We start from the raw sequence: 14,980 nt of genomic DNA on the forward strand, positions 1-14,980 counted from the left end.
CCGCTTTGGCCTCCCAAAGTGCTGGGATTGCAGGCGTGAGTCACCATGCCCAGCCTTTCAGCTTGATTCTTGAACTCTTTAACTTTAACTTGATTTTTTATCTCTTTAACCTTAGTGCGAAGTGAGACTATTGTGACTAAAAGACTCAGGTGTAAAAATCTGTTTAAGTCTTCAAGTCAATAGCAAGTGCCTTAGTTAAATTTCTTACTTTAGCATCTCAGATTTGAATCTTGCCATCCTTCTTGCTGAGTATGGACCATGAGAAAAGCAGCTGGATATTAGAGTAGGTAATTGTTAATGACAAGATGAAGGAAAGTCAACCTTGTTTTTACCAAATCTCATGAAGTTACTCAATAATTCTGAGATGACTCATCTTAGTACTTTAAGATCACATTAACCCTGCTGCCTTGAAAACACTGCTTAAGGGAAGAGGATCCAATTATGTTAAAAATCTCTCTTTTACTCTCCCTGACACACACACACACACACACACACACACACACACACACACACACACACACACACCCTATGTAGAGAGGAAGAAAAGCCTTGAAGGAAATATGACGAATGTTTACCTGGTTATACTGGATGGTAAGACTTCAGATGATTTTTATTTTTGCTTTTAACTTTTTCTACATTTCTCATTTTTTAAAAAATAATAAGCTGGACACATTGACTCACCTCTGTAATCCCAGCACTTTGGAAGGCCGAGGCGAGCAGATCACCTGAGGTCCGGAGTTCGAGACCAGCCTGGCCAACATGGTGAAACCTCATCTCTACTAAAATACAAAAAAAATCAGCTGGGCATGGTGGTGCACATCTATAATCCCAGCTACTAAGGAGACTGAGGCAGAAGAATCATTTGAACCCAGCAGGCGGAGGTTGCAGTGAGCCCAGATCACACCACTGCACTCCAGCCTAGGTGACAGAGCAAGACTCTGTATCCAAAAAAAAAAAAAAAAAAAAAAGCAGGGTCCTGAAGCAGTGTCTTGCTATATTGCCCAGGCTGGTCCCGAACTCCTGGGCTCAAGTTATCCTCCCACCTTGGTGTTCCAAAGTGCTGAGATTACAGGCATAAGCCACTTTGCCTGGCCCACTTCAAATTTTGTTGAATAAACACAAATTCCTTTTATTGTAAAAACAGAACAAAAACAACCAAAGCAGATATCTAAAAACAGGCTTCAGTAGAGCAAGGCCAGGCATGCAGCGCACCTGTCTCTTAGTTCATCTTCCAGGAAGGCCTGAGTGATCCTGCTGCTGCTGCCTCTGTTTCATTTTCAGATACTTTGGCGTCTACTTTGAAGCCTTTACATGGTCAGCTCTGGAGAAAGAGAAATGGGTGTCCAACATTCCATTTAATTAGTTAGCCTGAATGCACATGGGCCCTTCCGCAGCTCCTGTTGTCACCTCAAGATCAGCTTTGGGCCAGACTCTGCACTTGCTTCCACACCCTGGTCACCCTCTTCCAAAACAAATGAACAAATCCAGCTCCGTCAGCCATCTTGAGTAAGGTAGCATTTACTGACTTTTCTTTGGGAAAGTGAGGTAAGCTCTCATAAAGTATGGTAAAATTTCCCTAAGGATACCTACAAACACTTCTGTTTGTCCCTCCAAGTCCCTCTCAGCAGCTGCTGCCTGCCTTTCTTCTTCCCCAAACTGCCTCAAGTGGCCCCTTGAGCCTGACATTGCTCCCTTCTTCCCTTCACTGGCGCGTGCCACTCCTTAAAAAGAGAGTCAGCGATCCTTTTGTAGTTCTTAAGTGTGATGACTGTGGTTTCATGCTTGTGTGTGAGACATGGGTGGGCCTCCCTCAAACCTTGTTATGATGTCGGCCCATTACCCGTCTGACATGGAAAAAATAAAAGAAAGTTGGATTGTCAGCCAAATTTCAACCACCTCTTTTTTTTTTTTTTTGAGATGGAGTCTCGCTCTGTCACCCAGGCTGGAGTGCAGTGGCACCATCTCGGCTCACTACAACCTCTGCCTCTTGGGTTCAAGCGATTCTCCCACCTCAGCCTCCCAAGTAGCTGGGACTACAGGCATGTGCCACAATGCCTGGCTAATTTTTTTTGTACTTTTAGTAGAGACAGGGTTTGCCATGTTGGCCAGGCTGGTCTCAAACTCCTGACCTCAGGTGATCCACCCACCTCGGCTTCCCAAAGTGCTGGGATTGCAGGTGTCAACCACTGCGCCCAGCCCAACCACCTCATCTTTTTCAGGCAAGGCTTCAAGGCCCATAATTCAATTGCGTTAAGTGTAGTGGTCCTTGAAAGCTGGGCAAAACTCTTACATTTGATTTAATGCCCTCGGTACAGACCAGAAAACTAGTATAGGGCTTGTGCAAAACACATGGCCATAGGATGTGCCCTGTAAGATCTAACCACTCTTAGGGGCCAAAATAGGGCAGAGCGGGACAGATGTGAGGTGGTACAGCATGTGGTTTCAGCTGGACTGTGCTCTGAGCCATTTGGACTGTGAAGGTTTCTCTCCCAGAAGGTAGCGGAGTAGGTCATGGGGTATTGTAGGTCTTGACAAGAGCACAAATGGAGGCCTAAAAACCAGATGTCTAAATATTTTAAAGTTACAAATAAAGCTCCCAAATCATTCAATACAATATGTTCTGTCCTCCTACCTTGACAAAAATACCTTCAGAACAACCTGGAAGTCCAGGTTGGAATTTTAAATTCCTGGATGTCAGAATCTCTTGCTGGAACATGGTGGCATGGGAAGAGCCAGCCCCCAGCTTTGGCCCTCATCCTTCATCCTTTTTTCTTCCCACTACCGACTCCAGCCCTTCTTGCATCAGCATACATCTTTTGCATTCCCATATGGACTTCTCAGCCCATATATCCAACTTCCTCATAACACTCACTCTTTGTTGATCCCTTAAGTTTGGGTTGCACACACCAGCATCTGGGTCACCCTTAGAAGAACTGACCTTGAAAAGGTCAGCACTGGGTCTGGAGACAAGCTTGGGGACACTTGGTCAGAGAATTCTGGAGTCCCATGCATTATCCAAAAAAAAAGTAAGGAGAACATCAAACAGTTCATTTCTAATTTGTAATCTTTAAAGGCCCTCTCCAAGATGATCTGAGGAAATTCAGGTTCAGAAATTCAAATTATCTACTACAATTTGAGGAAATTCCAGGTTCTAATTCCAATGGAAATCATCTTGGAGAGGGAACTGTTTATTGATTGTCAGGGCTGCCAGAAGGTAGGGGGATGGATTTCATAACTTCTAGAGGTCACTTGTCCCACTTCCTCCTCTGCTAAACAGGGTTTTTGGGAGAAGCTCAGTAGACCATGGTCCCTTCACTCTTAGTGCCCTTTGGCCAGCTCCTGACATGAAGCAAAGGCCCCTGTGTTTCTCGAAGATTTCTGCCCAGGGATGAGGACTAAGCAGGAGGATCTTCAAAGGCAGAGCATGTGCACACGAATCTTTGGTTTCTCTAATTAGGTCAAAAATAACCTTTTGGCCGAGCGCCGTGGCTCACACCTGCAATCCCAGCACTTTGGGAGGCTGAGGTGGGCAGATCACCTGAGGTCAGGAGTTTGAGACCAGCCTGACAAACATGGCGAAACCCCGTCTCTACTAAAAAATACAAAAATTAGCTGGGCATGGTGAGTTGCCTATAATCCCAGCTACTCATGAGGCTGAGGCAGGGAGAATTGCTTGAACCTGGAAGGCAGAACTTGCAGTGAGCCGAGATCATGCCACTGCCCTCCAAGCCTGGGAGACACAGTGAGACTCTGTCTGGAAAAAAATATATAAATAAATGAATAAATAAAAAATCTTTCAGCTGGGCGCCGTGGCTCACGCCTGTAATCCCAGCACTTTGGGAGGCCGAGACCATCCTGGCTAACATGGTGAAACCCTATCTCTACTAAAAGTACAAAAAATTAGCCAGGCGTGGTGGCGGGCGCCTGTAGTCTCAGCTACTTGGGAGGCTGAGGCAGGAGAATGGCATGAACCCGGGAGGCGGAGCTTGCAGTGAGCCGAGATCATGCCACTGCACTTCAGCCTGGGCAACACAGCAAGACTGTGTCTCAAAAAAAAAAAAAAAAAAAATCTTTCCTGATCCCCAGGCTGGAAGGCAAAGAGCATGAGTAAAAGGAGGACCAAGGGCTTGGAGAAGGGCCACCATTCATTCTATCTCTGCATTCATGGTTCAGGTGCTGTCAGTCATGCTGAGAGGCAGGCAGACAAAGTGTGTCACCCCAAAGTCTTCTGGCCCCTCTCAGATAGTGTGGGCCCATCCAGGAGCTCCACAGGCCATGAGTTCAGAGTGGGAAGGGATGTGGGAGGGGCTTAGGAGCTGGGCATGATGTCTTGGGGTGAGATGTGCTGCCACAGCCTCTTCTACCCCCTGACCCAGGCTGGGAGGGAGACAGGTATGCGCTGAAAACAAGGAAGATATGAAGCCTCACCTACCCCACCTTAGAGACCAGGATCTAAAAGTCTGCAATGAGGGCTGACTCCATATGATCTCAGCTAGTAATGGTATGAAGATTGTACATGAAAATGTGAGAGAGGGGCGCGCACACATGCACACACCCCACCTTATCTTAGGACCTACTCTGCAGGAAAAAAAAAAAATGGTTTCAGGGAAGGACAGTGAGTGAGATGTCACAGAGAGTTCATAACCTGATCTTTCTCTGAAGTCTGCTCCTCTTGTTACCAAAAAACTAGGTTTTGAGATAAAGGTCATTAATCTGATACTTTGCTCTGCTACCTGCATTTTCATTTCAAAAGCAGTCACTAGGAAATGCCATTGGAGTTTGGAAAGAGAAACGATGTAACATCTGAATATTATGAGTTGAACAAAATGGAGCCCAGGAGGCCTGGTTTGTGTTGGGTTCTCATAATATCATCCTTAGGGAAGCCATAGCTCCCCCTATCCCTTAGGCTGTGGAGACTGTGCAGTGTTCCCACTAGTAAGAGAAGGGGCATTGTAGGGCTAAGGAAGGTGTAAGGGAACGGTAGGGGTTGAAGGACAGTGAGCAGTGCTCTATTGATAGTAACAGGAAATAATAATGAAGAGAAGCCTTGAGGAAGTTAACCCAGGGCCTTCTTACTAGAACCTAACCTCCAGGATCCATTTTGCTTTATAATACTTAGGCCCAACATGACTCATGAGAGAAGATGCTCTTGATAACTGTCTTCCTGAGAAGTTGAGCCTACGTTCTTCTTTTTTTTTTTTTTTTTTTTTTGAGACAGAGTTTCGCTCTGTCGCCCAGGCTGGAGTGCAGTGGCACAATCTTGGCTCACTGCAAGCTCCGCCTCCCGGGTTCACGCCATTCTCCTGCCTCAGCCTCCCGAGTAGCTGGGACTACAGGCGCCCGCCACCACACGTGGCTCATTTTTATATTTTTAGAAGAGATGGGGTTTCACCTTGTTAGCCAGGATGGTCTCAATCTCCTGACCTCACGATCCGCCCGCCTCGGCCTCCCAAAGTGCTGGGATTACAGGCGTGAACCACCACGCCTGGCCTGATTTTTGTATTTTTAGTAGAGATGGTGTTTCACCATCTTTGCTAGGCTGATCTCGAACCCCTGACCTCATGATCCACCCACCTCGGCCTCCCAAAGTGCTGGGATTACAGGCGGGAGCCACCGTGCCCGGCCGAGTCTACATTCTACAGCATCTCTCTCTTTCGCTGAGAAGCCCTTGAATGTGGATATCGTAAATCACACAAAGTCACAAAACAAGAGTCAATCCTAGCTTGAGTTTACAAGAAGATAAATTGGCATCCATGTATAAATTAGGCCAGATAAAATATTGCACACCTTCATTTTTATTGCTAAGTTTGGCAACCCCGCATTCATGTTCCCAAATCTTCAATCCTCTCTGATTTTTTCAGTAATGAAAGCTACTTAATGTGTGGAACTGTAAACTGAAGGACATCTGAGGTCTTAGGGGGATGTCCGATGGGACCACACAAAAAAATGAAATTAAAAACTCTCATCGAAAACATGAGAGTTTCTTCCATCGAGTAAACTTTTCCCATCACAGGGACTTTGTTGTCTTCCTTCCTTTGGTATTCTTTCTTCCAAAATACCGGTTTTGACTATCAATCAATAAAGCAAAGCCATTGAAACCAACAGGAAATAACACTCACTCAACATGCACCTACTATTTGCCAAGCATCATGTTAGATGCTTTATGTGCCTCATTTCATTTCATCCTCACTATATTCTTGAAGATAATCTTTTTTCTTTAATGTAAGGATGAGGAATCCAAGGTTTAGAAATGTTACACAACTTGCTCCAGGTCACAGACCTGGTAAATAGAAGAGCCAGGATGACGGTGATGAAGATGGTGATAATAATGGTGGTGATGATGAACACAGCTCACATTGCTTGAGAATACGTTATGAGTCAACCAGTGTGCTGAGCGTGCTACATGCTTTAACTAATTCAATTACCACAACTGCCTTTTGGGGCTGGTACTCTCATTAACTCCATTTTAAAGCTGAGGAAACACATTCAATCTTGACCTGCTTACTCCAAACCACTGACTCTACTGTTAGCCATACTCCTTGGATCGTACCTCTCCACCCACTGGGTCCTGACATCCCACTCCCACCCCTCTTATTGCAGGTTGCTGAAGCTGTTTGTAGACTCAACTGCTTCCTAAAACCTTAACCTCACAACTGGCTGATTGCTTTTGGGAGGTAGTGCATGGTAAAACCTAGGCAGGCAGATGTCAGGTTGACCAAGGTTCCTATCTTAAATGTTGAAAATTTAGTGGTTCACACCTTGAAAATACACTCTGATAAGTTTTATGCAAATTACTCCCAAGAGCTCACACATAGCCAATAAAACAGCCTCAACAAAAACCTTCTCAATCTTACCTCTAGGAAGCTCTTAGCTTTTGCTAACCACAATCTTAGAGAAGCTTCCAGCTAGTCAAAGGTGAGTGTAGCTTCATACTAATACAGCAAATCTGGTTTCTTTCTTTCTCTGTCTCTCCTTCCTTCCTTCCTTCCTTCCTTCCTTCCTTCCTTCCTTCCTTCCTTCCTTCCTTCCTTCTCTCTCTCTCTCTCCTTGCTCTTTCTCTCTCTCTCTCTCTTTCATTCTGTGGACTCACCCAAAAATGCACAAATGGCTGGATGGTTGTTTTTTTATTTTTAGAAATGAGGTCTCATTCTGTCGCCCAGACTGGAGTGCACTGGTGCAATCGTGACTCACTGCAGCCTCTGCCTCCTGATTTCAAGCAATACTCGTGCCTCAGCCTCCAGAGTAGCTGGGGTTACAGGCGTGCACCACCATGCCCAGATAATTTTTGTATTTTTAGTAGAGATGGGGTTTCACCTTGTTGACCAGGCTGGTCTCGAACTCCTAACCTCAGGGGATCTACTCTCCTCGGCCTCCCAAAGTGCTGGGATTACAGGTGTGAGCCACTGCACCTGGCCTATTTATCTTATTTTTTATTTTTATTTTTAGAGATGAGGTCTCACTCTGTTGCCCAGGCAGTGGCACAATAGTAGTTCACAGCAGCCTCCTGGCTCAACCTATCACGTCAGCCTTCCAAGTAGCTGGGACTACAGTTGTGCGTCATCGTGACTAGCTAATTTTTAATATTTTTTAGAGACAGGGTCTTCCTATGTTACCCAGGCTACTGGAACTCCTTGGCTCAAGTGATCCATCCCCCTTCAGCCTCCCAAAGTTCTAGGATTACAAGTGTGAACCACCGTGCCCAGCCTGGTTTATTACTAATGGTGCTGATGGCACATATCCTTTTTGATTGACACCCTTGTCACCTGCCCCCGCATAGCTCCCATGCAAATTCAAGGTTGGAGAGACAAATGGGTGAATAAAGACAAAATTTCCACCCTCCCTCTTTCTCCTTGTCAGCCTGTGCGATATAATTTCCCCCAAATCCAAAGAAAGGGAATAAAACTCGCTCCGGCCGGGCGCAGTGGCTCACGCCTGTAATCCCAGCACTTTGGGAGGCCGAGGCGGGCGGATCACGAGGTCAGGAGATTCAGACCATCCTGGCTAACATGGTGAAACCGCGTCTCTACTAAAAAATACAAAAAAATTAGCCGGGTGAGGTGGCGGGCGCCTGTAGTCCCAGCTACTCGGGAGGCTGAGGCAGGAGAAAGGCGTGAACCCGGGAGGCGGAGCTTGCTGTGAGCGGAGATCGCGCCCCTGCACTCCAGCCTGGGCGACAGAGCGAGACTCCGTCTCCGAAAAAAAAAAAAAAAAAAAAAAAAAAAAAAAAAAAACTCGCTCCAAACATCTCAAAAGCCTGTCATCTCCTTTTGACTTTTCCTAGCTACATTTCTTTCACTCATTCTTGTCTCTGTCTTCAAGAGGTGATTCTGCTGGTCTGGGAGTGTCTGGTGGACTCACTACCCAGGGCCTCTCTCCTTCCGCTTCTGGAGTGAGCGCATCAGAGGGCAGTAGGGAGGAGCCCGAGCAATCTGTCCACCTCAGGCTTCCAAAGTGCTGGGGTTACAGGCATGAGCCACTGTGCCCAGCCTGGACTTTCACTGCCTTAAGCCAGCAGAGGGTGTAATAATAACTCTTCTTAAAAGAAAAATGTTCAACAATCGAAATGACCAGCTCATTTGCCACGTAATATTCCATCTTATTCTCCTTTTCCAGCTCCAAAACCACAATCATATGCCACAGTTTAGAACAAGAAAGAATCCTTTGCTTAGGTACACTGGCAAGGAACTCCACAAAGTAGCCTCACTCCCCGGAGTGTGTCTACAAGGGATTATGCAAGTTTACCCTCTAGTGCAGGGATCAGATCATTCAACTTGTCAATATTTATTCATTACAGTCATCAGAGAAGTGATGTAAAATGAATGAGAGTCTAAATAATAATACTGCAGGAGCCCAAATAAAATGACTTCTCTCCTTCAAGCTGTATGAAACCTTCTTTCTTGCCTGTCACTGATGATGCATAAATTACTCTGGTTAACAACCTTCTACCCAGCAGCCTCCAGGAATCACAGGACCAATGTGTCAGGGATCTCCTTTTCACATAAACTCTGGGCTGGTATTCTTTCCAGTGTAGGCTTCTTCTTCTCCTTCTCCTTCTCCTTTCTTTTTTTAATTTTCCTTTTTCTTTTTGAGACAGGGTCTCCCTGTGTTGCCCAGGCTGGAGTGTAATAGTGCAATCACGGCTCATTGCAGCCTCAACCTCCCCGGGCGTAGGCAATACTCGCACCTCAGCCTCTCGAGTAGCTGGGACTATAGTTACAAGCCACCGTGCCAGGCTAATTTTTGTATTTTTTTGTAAGAACAGGGTTTCCCTATGTTTCCCAGGCTGGTCTCCAATTCCTGGGCTTAAGTGATCCTCCCACCTCAGCCTCCCAAAGTGCTGGGATTACAGGCATGAGTCATGGTGCCCAGCTCTGTGTAGCCTTCTAAGGGAAGGGTTATGTTTATAGGAGAGGAGCATTATACTTAAAGGAGGATCCCAGCAAGAACTCTTTGCATTCAAGGTCCTTCTCATAGTTTCAGTTAGCATCGATCAGACATTTGAGGGGTGCTTATTACGTGCCAGGCACTATGGTAGGTACTAGGAATACAGTGTGAGTTTTAAAAAAATGGAGTCCCTCTTTAGGGAGTTCAAGTCCACTGCCTAATAGCTCAAACCTATTGATAGCAGCTGTGTGCTTTATATACACTACCTCATTTAATCTTCAGCCCTGGCGGGGTCCAGTGGCTCACACCTGTAATCCCAGCACGTTGAGAGGCTGAGGCGGGTGGATCGCTTGAGGTCAGAAGTTTGAAACCAGCCTGGCCAACAGGCCGTGACACTTCAAAAATCCAACATAATTGGAACCTCAATCCTATAAGATTATCAAATGTGTCCAGATATTTGGACAGTATTCTATGGATAATGTTTGAACTTTTTAAAATTTCTGACTTTTGGCCGGGCACGGTGGCTCACGCCTGTAATCCCAGCACTTTGGGAGGCCGAGGCGGGCGGATCACGAGGTCAGGAGATTGAGACCATCCTGGCTAACACAGTGAAACCCCGTCTCTACTAAAAAATACAAAAAATTAGCTGGGCGTGGTGGCGGGCGCCTATAGTCCCAGCTACTTGGGAGGCTGAGGCAGGAGAATGGTGTGAACCCGGGAGGTGGAGCTTGCAGTGAGCCAAGATCGCACCACTGCCCTCCAGCCTGGGCGACAGAGCGATACTTCATCTCAAAAAAAAAAAAAAAAAAAAAAAATTCTGACTTTTAGGATATTGTCCAGGTTATGTACTTCTCTTAGCCATTATTATTTTGGCTCATACTTAAGACTATCAATTACAGATGAGTCAATTAAGGCAGAAACACTTGGTATAAAAGTATAAAACACTGTCATACACAGTATTTGACCTCGGAAAGATTCTGGGGAAAAACAGTAAATTAATCAACACAGATTCATTGGCAGAGTCTGTTAAAGGGTGTATCACCAACCTCACTAATGGTGCTAGGAGTGAGGTAATCCACCGGATACACTCACTCCTCTGATCCTACTGAAATTTGTCCTGACCATCTGCTTCTTCAGCTAATGATGGAGACACAAATGGACTATCGGGATTTTCCAGATTGCTTTCAGTATTCCAAATGCCAAACCATCAGAATTTTAAAAATTACTTTTGGTTTTCCAAATCCTACAACACAGGATGTGTCAACTAGCAGACACCACTTTTAAGACATTTGTTGTACGTGCTTTTTTTTTGCCTTCCTGTTTTTTGTGGGTTTATTGGTGGTATGAAATGACTATTCCATCCAAGAGATAGAACTTGCACTGGAGGAGAAATGAGCACAATCCTAACCATAGCATCACCTGGTTACTATCAAGCCTGAGACCAGAAAGCAACATTTGAAGTGGTTCGACAGCATTGCCTTTGGATAACTGGCTTTCTGGTTCCTTACTGAACACTTGCAGATATGAGTTATGTTAGGTGAGGACATCTTTGAAGCTATCTGCATAAGAACAAGAGTGTAAACTCTGGCAAGACAGACTTTTTTTCACTCAGGTAAGTAATTGGTAATGCAGGGTCTAAGCATTTTCATAGGAATAAACACATGGGAGGAACACTGTATAAATTTGGATTAGGTTTTTCTGCATGTAACCAAAATAACAGTGCATTACATAGGATTAGAGTTGATTTCCCTTTTACACAATGAAGGCAAGAGGTAAACAGTGCAAAATACCGAGTAGCTCCATAAAGTCATTAGAACATGAATTCAGGCCAGGCGCGGTGGCTCATGCCTGTAATCTCAGCACTTTGGGAGGCTGAGGCAGGTGGATCACTTGAGGTCAGGAGTCCGAGACTAGCCTGGCTAACATGGTGAAACCCCGTCTCTACCAAAAAAAAAAAATCATCGGGGAGAGGTGGCGTGTGTCTGTATCCCCAGCTACTCAGGAGGCTGAGGCAAGAGAATTGCTTGAACCTGGGAGGCGGAGGTTGCAGTGAGCCAAGATCATGCCACTGCACTACAGCCTGCGCAACAGAGCACGACTGTCAAAAAAAAAAAAAAAAGGAAATGAATCCAATCTCTTTCTAGTGCAAAGCTTCACCATCTCTAGGGTGTGGTCTAGGTCTTCCTAGTCCAAGCTGGTGACTAAAAAATCAGCCATCAGACAGGCATGATGGCTCACGCCTGTAATCCCAGCACTTTGGGAGGCCAAGACAGGCGGATCATGAGGTCAGGAGATCAAGACCCTCCTGGCTAACATGGTGAAACCCCGTCTCTACTAGTACAAAAAGTTAGCCAGGCGTGGTGGTGTGTGCCTGTAATCCCAGCTACTCGGGAGGCTGAGGCAGAAGAATCACTTGAACCTGGGAGGCGGAGGTTATGGTAAGCCGAGATCGCACCACTGCACTCCAGCTTGGGCGACAGAGCAATACTCTGTCTCAAAACAGAAACAAAAAAGAAGAACGAAAAGAATCAGTCATCATACTCATATAGAGGAAGAGGAAGAAAGGCATGTCTTCTCCTTATAAAATCATATCCCAGAAGGTGGAAACATTTCCACTTTCATGTTACTAGCCAGAGTTTAGCCAAATGGTCTCATCCAGCTGCAAAAGATATTGGAAAATGTAGACTTTATACGAAGCACTTTACGCTCAGCCCAATATTAGGGGTTCTTGTACCAAGAAAAAAAGACAAGATAAATGGATGTGGGGTAGATGATTAGCAGTCTCTGCCACAAACACTGAACCCAGCTATGAGACATCAGAAAAGGCCTCCAGAAAGATATGGTATCTAAGCACTGAATAAAATATGCTCAAGAACCCAGGCAGATGAAAGGGATGTAGGAGAGGAGGAAGGGCAGGGGGGTTCTGGTGAGGGGGCAGCACATGTGAGGCCACAAGAGAGAAGAAGTGTGCCGTGATGGGGGAACTGAAAGTTGCGCCTCTGGCCGATTGAAGACAGGAGGCAGGAGAATTCGCTCCCCATGCAAGGCTCTGGCCAGTCCTCGTTCTCCAGTAATGTTCCCAGAGGTCTGGCTCTCCTCCTTTCCTCCTGCTGCAGCTGGTTCTCTAAGTTTAGCATTGAGTGGCCAGCCACTCCCTCCAGGGCAGGAGGGGAAAGAAGTGGATAGTATGCCATAGCCTTGTTAAGAAGGCCCCATACTTATTTTTCAGAACACATTTGAGTTTCTCCTTCAACTAGACCAAAAAACAAAGTATCTTCAGTGAGTTTCTTTCAGAGAGGCTCCAGGGAGGGTGGGGGGGTAAATGAAAAGCCCCTGTCCGAGTCTCTCTTCTGCTCCTCCACACCTAGAAGCTAACTTCCTGCCATTTTTATCATAACTGTTGGAGGCGAGGGATTCGTGAACTGGGAAACAGGCCAGAGGTTCACTCGGAGATTGCAAAGGCACCTCCAAGTTAGCTTGTCCAAGACTGACTCCTGCTCTTGCCCCCCAATTCATTCCTCTTCCAGTGTTCCTGTCTAGGGGAATGTGTCTGCAGACATCCCAATGCCGGAGCCAGAAAGCCAGGAGTCAGCCCAAGCATGGACTCTCCCTCCCTGCCCACATCCAACCACTCACGCGTCTAATAAATTTACCTCCTCAATAGCTTGCACTTCTGCGTACTCCTCTCCACATCCACTGCACCTCGCACGCTAGTCCAGGCTATTATCATCCTCTCCCGATTACAGCAGTGGTTGCAAGTCTGGTTGCCCTGCACCGGCTCAGAACCCCCTACCCCATGAATCACACTATAGCCAGTGTCATCATCTTCAACATAAGGCTGATGATGATCCTCCTTCTCCACCTCTTAAAACCCTAGGATGGCTAACTGCAGTCTACACAGCTCTAATCACTCAGGTCCACACCCCTCCTGCTTCATCAGGCGTCATTCCTTCCCCTGCTCCCTTCACTCCAGCCTCCTTGGCTGACTTTTGCCAATGCTCTGCCCTCCTTTTGGCCTCAGGTCTGTTCCAAGCTGCAATGCTCTTTTCTTCTTCCAGTGAATCCCAGTCTCTTTCTGTTGTCAGTGCCAGTTGCTTTCAGGGGGGAAATCTAAACTCCCAGTCTGTTAAAAGTCCTTGCACATTCCCTCCGTTTCTTTCCTTTAATACACATGTTGGTTTATAATTTTACATTCACTGGTTATTTGATTAGTGTTTCTTTGATGCATTTTTAGTAGGGTGATCCTTCCAGCTAAAGGACTACAAAGGTTTCAGATTTATTCTGGAAACATTTTCTCTTTGCACATTTAAAGGGAAAGTGATCTTTTCTAATATTTGCAGATAAGAGGTATGTTTGAAGTTAGAGTCCTAAAGGATTATTATTTTTATAATGATTTTGTATTTTTTTCCATTTTAATGTTTACAATTTAATAAATATCTTGATGACTGCAGACGTGTATGGCTGTTTGGTATTATTCAGAAACATCACAGTAATGGCAGTTTTTTCAATTGGTGTGTAGTCCTCAATAATTATATGTGGAATTGCTATCAAACCAGTAAGACTACATTTATGCATCTATCATTTTCAGGATTGTTGGTAACCTGGGCATATTTTCTGCAAGTAACTTTGCCTCCTTGCATCACAAGGCCCAATTTGCTCACATTTACCTCAATGACAGTACCTGTGGTAATAACACCTGAAGTTGTATACAGTGGGACGACGAGTTCTTCTTTACACCAAGTACTGGTAGGCAAAAGGTGGGCTTTCAGTTCACAATGTGTTACATGGGCTTTCTTGAAACACAAGCCCATTGGCCTGATGAATCTTTCATACTTAGGTGGTATTCTTGTAAAGCCATCTCCAACAAAGCAGACGTTAGTAACCAGCCTCTTCCACGCCTTCTTCTTTCTTTTTCCTGTTCGAATAACTTTTCATACTTCTGTTTCTCCCTGGGCACGTACTTTAGGCAGAGGGACTTCCCCTTTTCCCGCCTTCTCTTTTCGTTTCCGTTTGATCATGTTGGAAAGTACTTTAGCTTGAGACTGTCCCTCTCTGTCCAGCAGATAGGCAGGTACTGCTCCCTGTGGAATCTTTTCAGCATTCTTTTTTTGTTTTTGTTTTTTTGGTGTTTCTCTTTTCATGCATCTTGATAGTCTTTTTCCTTTGTATTTTCTCAGCATGGCCCTGTTTGTGGTAAAGCTTAGCCTTCAGACTAATCATTTTCTTTGCCTTCTTTGAACATTTATGAGCCTCTCGACTTTCCTTCTTTCTCTTTTCCTCATGGTAATCTAAACAGTATCCATAGTGTTTACAGCGTAATTCAATATATTTGTTCCGTGGCATGTTGACCGCAGAGCCGCCAGGAGCGGGGGTGCGAAAACGCTCTCAATTTTCAGGTCTTAGAGACCCATGAGCCGACCCCGTGCAGACCTGACAGGAAAGTGATTTTGTATTAACTTTGCTATTGCTTTATGTACTGCTATAGAGTAATAAACCCAAATTTCTCTCCCACGTGTTACTAATCAGCCGTGGATAATGTTAGGAGGATGCCCTAGTTTGGGAGGTGGCTATCTTAATATTCCTTAATATCCCTTAA

The 14,980-nt window shown here is 45.4% G+C and overlaps 2 pseudogenes; one reads left to right on the forward strand and one right to left on the reverse strand.

The window, feature by feature from the left end:
• The first annotated feature begins 1,740 nt into the window (after nucleotides 1–1,740).
• Nucleotides 1,741–1,850, forward strand: LOC114680046 (small nucleolar RNA U13; annotated as a pseudogene).
• A 12,081-nt stretch (nucleotides 1,851–13,931) lies between these two features.
• Nucleotides 13,932–14,762, reverse strand: LOC702642 (ribosome biogenesis protein NSA2 homolog pseudogene; annotated as a pseudogene).
• Between the last annotated feature and the right edge of the window lie 218 nt (nucleotides 14,763–14,980).

Source organism: Macaca mulatta, chromosome 7 (genome assembly GCF_049350105.2).
Source record: "Macaca mulatta isolate MMU2019108-1 chromosome 7, T2T-MMU8v2.0, whole genome shotgun sequence".
NCBI lineage: Eukaryota > Metazoa > Chordata > Mammalia > Primates > Cercopithecidae > Macaca > Macaca mulatta.